This window comes from Onychomys torridus, chromosome 22 (assembly GCF_903995425.1).
Source record: "Onychomys torridus chromosome 22, mOncTor1.1, whole genome shotgun sequence".
NCBI lineage: Eukaryota > Metazoa > Chordata > Mammalia > Rodentia > Cricetidae > Onychomys > Onychomys torridus.
The window spans coordinates 39,470,616-39,481,835 of record NC_050464.1 but is presented as its reverse complement, the minus strand read 5'-3'; the positions used below and the strand labels follow the sequence as shown (position 1 = coordinate 39,481,835).

General features: G+C 55.2%; 1 protein-coding gene across 2 annotated transcripts in view; it reads left to right on the top strand.

Moving 5' to 3' along the window:
• Nucleotides 1–229: 229 nt before the first annotated feature.
• Nucleotides 230–11,220, top strand: part of Wscd2 (WSC domain containing 2) — a 94,612-nt gene continuing 83,621 nt past the window's right edge. For both annotated transcript variants that reach the window (XM_036172087.1, XM_036172088.1), the window contains exon 1: nt 230–603. The gene's annotated coding sequence lies outside the window, so the exon portion shown is untranslated. The remainder of the gene's footprint in view (nt 604–11,220) is intronic.

The window sequence follows — 11,220 nt, the reverse complement described above, 5'->3', positions numbered from 1 at the left end:
CCCCTCAGGGACCTCAGCGGGAGTCATCCAGGAGTTGGCCCATTGACCCAGGGTCACACAAGCTCAGAGAGGGAGTCAGATAGCCCAGAGGCCACACAGCTGGAACTCGGGGCCCGTTAAAACAACACGCTGAACACCCATCAACAAAACTGCCCTTTGTTGGATTTCTTTGAGCTGCCTGCCGGGCGGGCACCCTGCCAGGGCTCTGAGCAGCGGCGGCCAGCGCGCAGCACGCTCCCGCCAGGCCCCGGCCCTTTGCCGTCTCGGTGCGTTAGTCCGCAGCCCGGGAGCGGGGCTCAGCGCAATGCTCAACCTGGAGCCCAGGCCTGCGGCGGGCGCGGCGGGAGGCCGGGACGCAAGGAGTTAAGCGCGGGCGGCCGGGCCGGGCTGCGGGGAGGCGGCGGGCGCGGGAGCTCGGGCTGCAGACTGCTCCAGCAGGGCCGGGAGTGCGGGCGCCCGTGTAGCCTCAGCCTCATGCCCCGGCCTCAGCCTCCCTCAACCCCGGCCCCGGCTCCGCCGCGCTCGGTGCTCCGTGCTCTGCGATCCATGCTCCTTGCTCCGCGCTGCGCCCCGCTGGGCGCGGAGACCTCGGCGCATCCCCAGGTAAGCAGCGGCCGCTGGTCCCCAGCGAGCCCCGCGCTGCGGAGAGGTGACAGGCGGCTCCGGGGAGATGACAAACTTTCCTCTGGCCGCGGACGCGCTTGGGGACATCTCTGGGGCCAGGGGCTGCTGGTGCAGCGGGGGGCCTTGGATCAGACTCGCGCACCCCGCTGCCGGGCCAGCTCCCAGCCTGGGGAGAAGGGGCAAGCGGTACCTAGGAGCCGGCCTTGGGGTGGCGCCCGCACTGGGGAACCAAGCGGCAGCCAGGGCCCCGCTGCGAGGGCTCTGCGAAGCCCACTTTGCAGATTGGCTTCTGTGGGTCCTGAGGGGCGTGTGAAGGGAGAGAGTCACTTGTCCCTATCCAAACCGCACCAGGCCCAAGTGCCCTCCCAGAAGCCCCTCGACTCCTCCTGAGGCCCCCCAAGGGGCACACCCCACTCCATGAGGCTCCAGAGGGGCTGCTCCTTTAGGGGGAGAAAGAAAGAGAAAAGAAATCGAATAGAGAGAGCTGCGAACACTCCTTAATGAGACGTTAAGAGGGGACCGGTGACCAGGCTGCTGGTAACCTCCTGGCCAGCCCGTGACTGCCCACTTCAGGTCCCTGAGGCTGTCCCAAACCAGATCACTGTTCTGAGTGTGGCCACACACCTTTCTCCCTAGAGAACGCACAATTCCAAGAGGCCAGCCCTGTGTCCACATTCTGGTGGAGGGCATCACTGTCCTCCATTCCTGCCTGGGGCTGGTGTCACTGGCATACTGGTTGGTCCTTGGTAGACTTGACATCGAGACTGGGCAATCTTCTGGCAATGAGCTGTGTTTGGAAATGATCCCTTGGCTGTGGATTAACCTGCTGCTGGGGCTGGGTGTCTGCCTTCGGGGGAGCGGCATTGTTGGGGGTTCTTTGACAGCTCTTACGCTGTTAGGTGAGATTTTAAGGACGTCCTGCCTTAGTTTAGGATTCTGATCTGAAGCCAGAAGCCACTTTCCCAGGCTGCCCAAACCCAGGCACTCCTCTGGGGTGTCAGAGTCTGTGCCAGAGATCTTGGGGGGAAGACCCAGCTCTGATTCAGAAGGTGGCTTCAAACCTGCCTTTGACTTGCTGTGTGGCTTAGGGCAAACCTCTAGGCCTCTCTGAGCTCAGCTGCCATTTCTCTAAGAATGAAAACATGCCACGTATCCTCAGAGATCCCTATTCAGACCACAATGTGGCCTTGAGCAGTGTGACAGGTAGGATTTTCTCAAAATCTCAGGGTGTGTGTGTGTGTGTGTGTGTGTGTGTGTGTGTGTGGTGCATGTTAGTGTTTAGGAACCCAGGTCTCAAAATAGATGATCTGAGTGGCCCCGGCCACTTCTCCACTGTAAAGTAGGAGTTTACAGTTCCTACTTCGGAAGGTGCCAGGAGCACTCATCACAATCTGGCAAAGTAAGGGAGCAATGGGGATGCCCATTTGGAGGTCTTGTGCACAGATCCTGGGAACCGTTCCCCCACGGAGGCTTTTCCAGAACCCCAAGGATCCTTAGCTGGGGTCAGGGTCCCAGGTCTCTCCAATCCCAGGATACCTGCAGTCCCCGCCCCTTCTTGCTTGCTTTTAAAACCGCTGCTGGACCAGCTGCTCCCCAGTGGGGAGCCCAGGGCAGTCTGGGAGGGCTGGATGCACCCAGCTGCTGCGTCGTCATGACAACAGGAGATAGAGGTAAGCTGTCTCCATGGCTTCAACTTTGCAGCTGTCTAGGGACCCAGGGCAGGGACGTTTTGTCTGCTCCGGGTCAGGCATCCAGTCTGCCTCGGGGCTGGGCAGGGCAGGCTGCTGTTCCCGGCAGGAGCAATCCATGCTGGGAGGAGTGTGCTTTCTGGGTCTGCGGTGGGGGTGGGGCAAAGCCAGAGGCTGCGGGGAGAGGGGCAGCGGAGAGTTTCATTTCTTTCTGACTAGTTGTGACGCTTCCCAGGGGATGGCCCCGGGTTCTTGCTGAGACCGTGGGTGGGGGAGCAGAGTTTGTCCTGTGTGGACTGACGTGGTGGGTGCAGATGGGCAGCTTAGGGACGGATCCACCATGCACTGGTAGAGTTGACATGGTTGACTTTCAGGACACTAAGAAATGAACCGTTTGCTCTCCTGCTGGACTAGGGTGCAGGGGGCACATGTGTGACAGAAGCCATGTGCAGTCATGTGCAAATGTAGTCATGAGTTGTGTGTGTGTGTATGCTCATGTTTCTGAATAGCCGGGGTGAACTTGACGTCTAATGAGTTTGTGTGCCCGTGGGTTTATGAATGTGCATGCTGTGTGTGTGTGTGCCTCTGAAAGAACAACTACCTGAGAGTGTGCATGAGGAGTGTGAGGTGAGCTTGTGCTGTGCACTTAGGGACATGCATGTCTGTGTGGCTCTCAGCATGTTTCAGGCCTGTCTATACATGTCTAGGGGCACAGCCTGACACACTGGCTCATCCCTCTCTGGGCATGTGTACATCTCTGCTTTCACATCTCTTCAAGCCTCTGCATATGAATTTCAAAGCTTGTGAGTATCATGTCTCTGCACATATGTGTGTGTTTCTATGGGTGTGTGCCTCTGTGTTGCCATGGACGCTTGTGTGTATCAGACTTACATGTGAGTGTGTGCATGTATGGGACATCACATGCTTAGTTGTATCATGCTCATGCATGTGTGTTTCCTAGTGTGGTCATCAACGGTGCCCATTAGAGTGTGCCTGTGTTCTCTGGAGTGTCTAGCTTTCACACACATCTCCTGTGGGTGAGTGAGCTGCTGGATGTATGTACCTGTGTACAGGTACAGTGTGTGCTTGTGTATGGTCCTGTGGCTTCTGCATGTGCCTCGCGTGTGTGTGACTGGGTGGCTATGGAAGTGTGACCATGTGATGGGAAACAGGGTGAACACAGCATAGGCCAGCCAGGGCTGTGGTACTTCCTCAGTGTGCTTTGAGCTGGGCACCCTGCAAATGCCAGTCTACCTGTACCGCCTCTAAGCTTGCTGGGATGGCATGTGTGTCCCAGGCGCTCCAGAGCACAGTGCATTCCCAGCCTCCTCATCACCTACATGCCCACATCTCTGTTGCCAGAAGCCCCCACCTAGGACAATTGCTGCACACACCCACAGCCACTGGGAGCACAGGTATGCATTCAGGCAGAACGTCTGAAAGTAGGCAGCTCCGATGTGCCGAGCATCTCCATGGCACTTCTAATTAGGAGCAACTTGTTTTCCTTAAATAAACAAATCAAGTGAGGAAAGAAATTGCCGGAGATTAATGGCTCCCCAGAGAAGGTCCAGATGTTTGGAAGGTGGGAACTGGGGTGATGCATGATTTGGGTCTTTGGTCCTGGGGACTGAAAGGGTGCCTGCTCAGGGTCCTCCTGGTATGAGGGTGGAGTGAGGAGAGAGATAGATGCCCATGAGAAGGGCACAGGCCCTTCCCCAGCCAGGCTGACGCAGGGCTGTGGGATACATGTGTTTCCGGCCCTTTCGCCCCTATCGATAGCCTTGGCCTGAGACCTCCTCTTGCTATCTGTTTCATTCAAGGGACAGGCAGTGTTTGCACTCTTGACCCCCACGGTTGGGTTCAGCCCCCATGACTGTCACTGCCCATCAAAGAGGTCAGAATGACAACCCATGTGGCCTTGTGAGTGTGACCCTGGCTGACAGGGGTCCTCTGGGGCCACGGCGGCCTCCCAACCCTGGTGCAACCTTGGTGCAAGCCTCAGGGAGGTGCGGAGTTCAGCCTGGTCACCAACAGGTGAGCTGGAGAAGCCACGGGGGCTTGTTTGACACGCGCCATCACCGTGGTCCTAGCTGAGTGACACAGTGGCCGCTCAGTAGGTTTGACTTCCTGACCCTGTCTGACCCTGGTGCTCTATGGAGAGCCACACAGTGTGCTGCTCATGGTGGCCACCCCAGCCCCCCCCCCTCCCTGATCAGCCCAACACCATGACACTAGCAGATGATACATAGCACCGCATACTTTAAACACGTGTCACCTGTCACTCATGGGAGCCCTGCAAGACAATTTCTGCTACAATCTTTTGTGGCGCTCAGAGAGGTACGTTAATTTATCTGGGGCCACATAGCCCAGAGAAAGGCCTTCCTGGGAATTCACAGAGGCCACCTGATGTCAGAGAGTACATTTTAAATATGGCATCATATTGCCTTCCCAGCACCAGAAGGCAAGCCTGACATAATAGATGTCAGAGCTCGTGAGACCTTTTCCAATTAGCTCACCCAAAGGATACATTGAGGGGAATGGATCAAGGTGGAGAACAAGCCAGTGTTTTTAGGAATGTGGAGAAAATTTCACAACCATCCATCAATCAACCCATCCCCCTACCCACCTACCAGCCCATGCATCTATCTGTAGATGCAGCTGTCCACCTATCCATCCATCCATCCACCCATCTGTCTGTCCACCTGTCTGTCCATTCATAGACATATGTGCTCATCCATCTACCTATCCATCATTCACTCACATATTCATCTATTTGGTGTCAGTATTCGCTGATGCCGGTGTTTGCTGGGATTCCTCTGGGTGACATGTTCTGTGCTGGTCACAGCCATTACATTGATGAGATTCCCAGCTCTGTCCTCAGGGAGCTCATGGTCTGGAGAAGCAGAAGGGCCTGGGCTCTGGAGGCACCTGAGGTCCCTGAGGCAGGGCTGTCCACTCGCCCACGCTAGCTTTTGTGATGGAGGACATGCTCAGCCCTTTGCAAGTACCTGGCACATTTCATGACACACTAAATGGCAGTCCTCCCCTCCCCTGTATAGAGCAGACAGCCAAATGGCACAGAGCAAAGCTGTCCTGGGCAGCCAACTCTGGGAGGATAACCCTTTGTCCTGCTTGGAACCCAGTCTTCCTGGATCAGGACTTTCCAGGCTAAGTCTGGAAAAGTCCCCTCACCTCAGGACACCTTCCTCAGCCCAGCCCCAGAGGAGGAACCAGACTCTGCTCAGCAAGACCTAGAACAGGGAACTGGTAAATCAGCCTCATGTTCTGTTCTTGTAAATAAAGTTTTATTAGCACACAGCTACGTCCACTCATTTGTATGCCCTCTGTGGGGGTCCTGAGCAGTGCTAGGCAGGGCTGGTAGTTGGGGCAGAGAGCATATGAGCTTCACAGTCCATAGTGTTTACTATTTTAGACCCTGCCAGGAAAAAATAATCATTGACCCCCAAACTCCTCCAGGGCCCCAAGGTGTGGCCAGAGAGAGGAGATGAGGCTGGCATTGATGAACTTGGCTGGATCACTATGGGTCAAGCGGCATGTGACTTCTGAGACAATGAGCTATGGACTTGTTAGTTAGAGATGGGATGGGGCTTCTCAAGGCCACGTGGACAGTGAGGGGCAGTGGTTGTGATGAGGTCATCTGGCTTTCAGGGAGGATATATGTGTCTGTTCCAGCCCTGATTCCAAGTATACCTGGGAATCAGGGGCAGTACGGCACCCTAGCCTGAAGCTCCCAGGTCTAAATGTCCATGTTGCTAGCTCGGCTGTTGGCTACTATATCGTGCTCTGACTCCTTCCCATGCTCAGTGTGGTCCTGTGAGTGTGGGCTAAAGGGAGAGTTCCTGAGCAGGGGGTAGGGGGTGGGGAGGTGGTGGTGGTGGTGGTGGTAAAGGTGGGGAAGCTCCATCCAGCTCTGTTGGAGCAGATGCAGCCGCTCTCACAGACCCCTTCCTCCCTGTGGGCCCCAGTCTTCCCATCTGGGAAATGGAAGAGAAGGGGGGTACAGGTACTCAGGAAGTGCTTTACAATCTGCCCTCACAGGCCTCAGCTCCCCTCCTACTCAGAATAGCTCTGAAGCCCCCTCTCCTTGAAGCCTTAGAGGACGCAGAACACCCTGATGCTTGTATATCAGGATGGAGACACCCTCGGAAACTGTGGTCACCGTTGCCCCTGAGGAAGGGGGTTGGCGGTGCCTGGAACCAAAATCCGCTTTCTCCACTTTACCAACAGGACAGTAAGGCTCAGAGAGCTTCATTCCCTCGCTCAGGGCCACACAGCCAGTACGCAGCAGAGCTGAGGCTTAAGCCCAGATATGTCTGACCCCAAAGTCTGTGTCTCAGCCACTGTCCTTTGATGTGAAGACCCTGTTTTTACAGATGGAGGTGATGAGCATTTAAAGAACCCATAGGAAGAAGTGTGTCTCCCTCCCATCCATGGAGTGGGGAGGGGGGGTTGGTGACACAGAAATGACTTGGCCTGACTTGGGTTCCTGTAGCTGTCAGCAAAGCTGAAGGCTGAGGCATCATGGGTGTCCATGAAGTACACAGGAGCCTGAGGACAGAAAAGTGCAGCAGTGAAGGCAGGGCTGGGGCCGGGCTGAGCACACCAGGTTCTAGCCTTGCCGGTTCATGGAGGAGGCCTCAGCTCCATGAGCTGGTGCAGCAAGACGTCCGAAGCCAGTGGGGTTCTCCAGCTGCCTCCCTGTGGCCTCCACTTTCCTAATGTGGCCTCCATGCCCCCTCCAGTGTGGGTTTTTGCAAGACAGCAACCTGACTCTATATTTTTGATGCCTGTCTTGAGGGACAAGTTAAAAATGATGATGATGATGATGATGATGATGATGATGATACACAGGCACACACATTGCGCACACATATACACATACACATGCCCGCACACACCTATTCGATTCAGAACAGACTCCCTCTCCTTTTCACCTTACGTGCATCACCATTTGTCCTGGACACTCAACCACACACAAAACAGATCAGGGATGATGTCCCATGGAACTGCCGGCACCATGTGCCGCTCAGTGTCTCCTTACTTTCTTCGCCCACCGTTTCTAATAAGCTTGGTGACCTGGATCTCAGGAATGACCGTGTCTGGAAGGAACAAATGAGGAGCGTGTGGGATGGTGGAGGAGGCACAGCTGGGCATGACAGCCGGCAGCCCTGGGACATGGGTGGGTGAGGACTTCAAAAAAAAAAAATAAGATGCTTAAAATGAGGCTCCATGCCAGAGAGGGCATCGGGTGGGGAGCAAAGGACCCTCTGCAGCAGCGGTTTGTTCTCAGATGTTACAGGACAGAGTTGGGGGCCCTGGTGACAGCCCTGACACAGTCAAGCCCTGCTTAGCAGTCAGAGCAAAGGGCAAGGAATCTGCATGGATGGAGTCAAGCTACTGCAGGAGTCTCACACCTGGAAAGACTCGTCTGTACGTGATGTTTCACTTCCCACCACGTTAGGTCGGTGACATCTGGCTGGCTGTACCCAAAAGAGGAGGGAGCTCACAGGCCAGCCTCAGGACAGCAGCATCCTGTGACATCAGACATAGCCAGGCTTGGATCTCAGCCCCATCAGAGCAACCAGCGGGTGGCTGTCCAGCCTTCACATCCTTCTCTGGACATTGAGTGCAGCGTTAGGGCTGGGCCTGCTCTCAAGGGTGGAACATTTGCCTAGCATGTGCAAAGGCCCTGGGTTCCATGTCAATCATGAAGAGAAACAGGGGGGGAGGGGGGGAGGAGAAAGAGGAGAGAAAGGAAGGGAAAAGAGCACATTTGCTAGGTATAATGATGTCAGTCTCTAATTCCACCTGCTCAGGAAGCTAAGGCAGGAGAATTGCTGCGGGTTCAAGGCTAGCCTGGGCTACAGAGGGTAACATCAAATAAGCCACAGCTGAGGCCCTGCTGCTGTGTCATGACTCATATGCAGAAAGCCGTGCACCACAGGGCAGAGGCAGGTGAGGCCTTGCCGGAGAGGCCTTGAAGGAAGGTGGCAGCGTCTCCATGCAGGTCCAGCATCTGGGTGCCCATGGCCCCACCCAGCTCTGGTCAACTTCAGGGCTGGAGGCCACCTGCTGGGATTCAGTGTCACTAGGCTGGAGACCCCATCTCAGCCCTGCGCATAGGCCAGGTGACCTGGATGAGGTGGGATTAACTGGGGGTGGCTGATGCTGGAGAGACAGTGGCCCGAGACACCTACAGATGATCCGCTCATCTGTCTTTCTGGTTCTTGTTTCTGGGGACCTGGAGCTTGCACACAGACACAATTGTTCCCACTCAGCTAGGAGTGAGAACGGAGTCCTCCCCAGAGTGAAGGAAAGGGGAGTGTGGAGCATAAGGCCCTGCAGAGGGAGGTGGAGCCCCTTGGATCCCAGAGCCCTGACCCTTCTCAATAGCTGGCCAGTGTCTGAACCCTGGACCTCAGCCTTGTCTCCTGTAAGTGGGACAGCGGCATGTGCCTTCTTCTGGGGTCGCTTAGTGAGTCAGTTCTCACAAAACCCCAGCACAATGCTTGGCTCAGATCAAAAACCCACACAGAGTTCCCAGATGCCCCAACAGGACACAGCTGATTTAAAATAGCAGAGATTTATGCGGAGCATGGTGAGTAGAAGCTTAGGCAGCCAGGAAAAAGCTGTGGAGGACACCATGCTTGGGGTGAGATGCCGATCCTCAACTGACCATGACCTTGGACTTGGTTCAGTCTGTTGCCGTGTTACAGAGAGGGAGATAATGAGATGCACTTCTCTAAGTGCCCATCACCTCCACCCAGTGTCACAGCAAAGAGGCAAAGATGGGTCACATACCTTGGCTCAAACTTCATCTCTTGGATGTGTGACCTTGGGCCACTGAATCAACCCCTCTGAGGCTCAGCATCCTCATGCACCAAGTGGAAGAGAAACTTTGATGACAATACCAATGACGACATCATGATCGCCATTCCATACCTCAGTTTTCCCATCTGTAAAATGGGGATGATGAGGTTATGTTGCTAGGTAATGTCCCCCTCGTGGCTAGAAGACGTGAAGCTCAGAGTGCAAAGGTAGAGGAAAGCAGCTTCCCAGGACCCAGCCCTGGCTCTCTGCTGCCTATGAGTGACTCAGTTTCCTCTTTTGTAAAACAGAGATGATAATGATCGAAGCTGCCCAGATGGCTGGGTGAGGTCTAGTGTTGAGAGCAGAGCTCTGGCTATGTCCCTGGAGCTCAGGGAGTATGTCCCTGTCACTAGGTCCTAGCATTTCAGCCCATTCCCTGCACAGGACAGCAGAGGGTCCAGAGGACAGGAGAGGGAGGGACCAGGGACTCTTGGCCTGGGGGCTCCTCGTCATCTGCCTCCAGAGGCTGAGAGGGACAGTCCTTGTCTGTCCCCTGATTTAGGGGCCTGGCTCAACTGCACCTTCGAGTTTGAACTTGAGCAGAGCAGGGGGAAAGGGACCAGAGAGCATCCAGGGTTTACAAGAGTGTGATGGTTATGATAAACGGCACTGGTGGCGGCGCTGGTTACCAGCGCAAAAGCCACGGGCCACGGCTACAGCTTCCCGAGTTACAAAGAGCTTTATTAGAAAGAAGGAGGGGGTAGGAGGGAGGAGAGCCAGGCCTGGAGAGAGAGAAAGATGGTGGGAGCAGAGCAGAGAGCAGGGAGCAGAGAGAGAGCAGAGAGAGAACACAGAGAGAGGGTAGGGGGTCTGCGTCTGGCTTTTTAAGGTGGGCACATAGTCACCTGTGCCCGCTGATGATATAAGACACGAGACCCCAAGCTGCACATGTGCTGGAGTGAGGGCAGGATCCTAACAGAGTGGCCACTCAGCCCAGCCATCCTGAAGCACGGGGACACGGGGACTTAGAATTACCTCTGGTCTTGCAGGGTTGACCACCATGGGGCTGGCACCAGAACCTGGGCCTTCTACGCCCTGATCCCCAAGGTTTCCTCCAACTTCATGCAAGGGGATGTTTTTCCTGTAACTTTGTAAAAAGTGACCATAGCAGCAGGTGCGTGAGCTGATGCAATCCTGATGTAGTCTCCTACTCTACAGGCCAAGGTTATAAACAAGCCCTGAGGCTGTCACCCTTCTAGAAGCTCCAAAGCAGGGTTTCCTTGCCTTTATTTTCTAGGCTGTGGAAACCACCCACACCCCGCATCTCAGGGCTCCACATGGTTCCACTTCCATTTTCTATCTCCATCTGAATTTCATGCCGCCTCCACATGAGGATCCCTGTGAGGACAGTGCCCACCTGTGTGCCCTGAGCTAAGCTTGGGTCAAGACTCTCATGCCCAGTTTCAGAACCCCAGATGCTGTGGATGTTGGGTACATCAATTCCACATGATGCCACTGGGGACTCCTCATCTGCCTTCTGTGATAAGAAAGGAAGGTGGCCCTCAGTGGCCTCCTTGGGCACACACTTGTTTACTGTACACAGGACATGCTTACTGTTGAGAGCTGTCCGGGCTGGTGCTGGAGCAGGGACCATGCTTCTGTGTCCTAGGGAAGATTCTGAGCTCAGGGCTGACCCCGAAGCACCCAACAGGGCAATAACTTGTGTGACAACTGATAGCTCCCAGCCTGGGTCCTCTCCTTCAGGAACCTCCTCTGGACTGAGAACTCCACTGTCCTGTCCTGTTTGGCCTAGACCAGGTGAACCACTCCCCCACTGTGGGTGGTCCAGCCAGAGTCCGCACTCAGACGCCCCGATTTCACAGTATCCATGGGTGACGGAAAGGCTAAATAAAGTGGGATTGTTGACAAGATCATGCACATACACACATGCACTCACACAGTCACACACTCAAATATGTGCACGCACACATGACAAAATTTTGACACAGGCTACAACAGACTGTGAGTGTGTGTTTAACATCCCCAAAACACACTCTTAGACTCCGCTCTGATGACA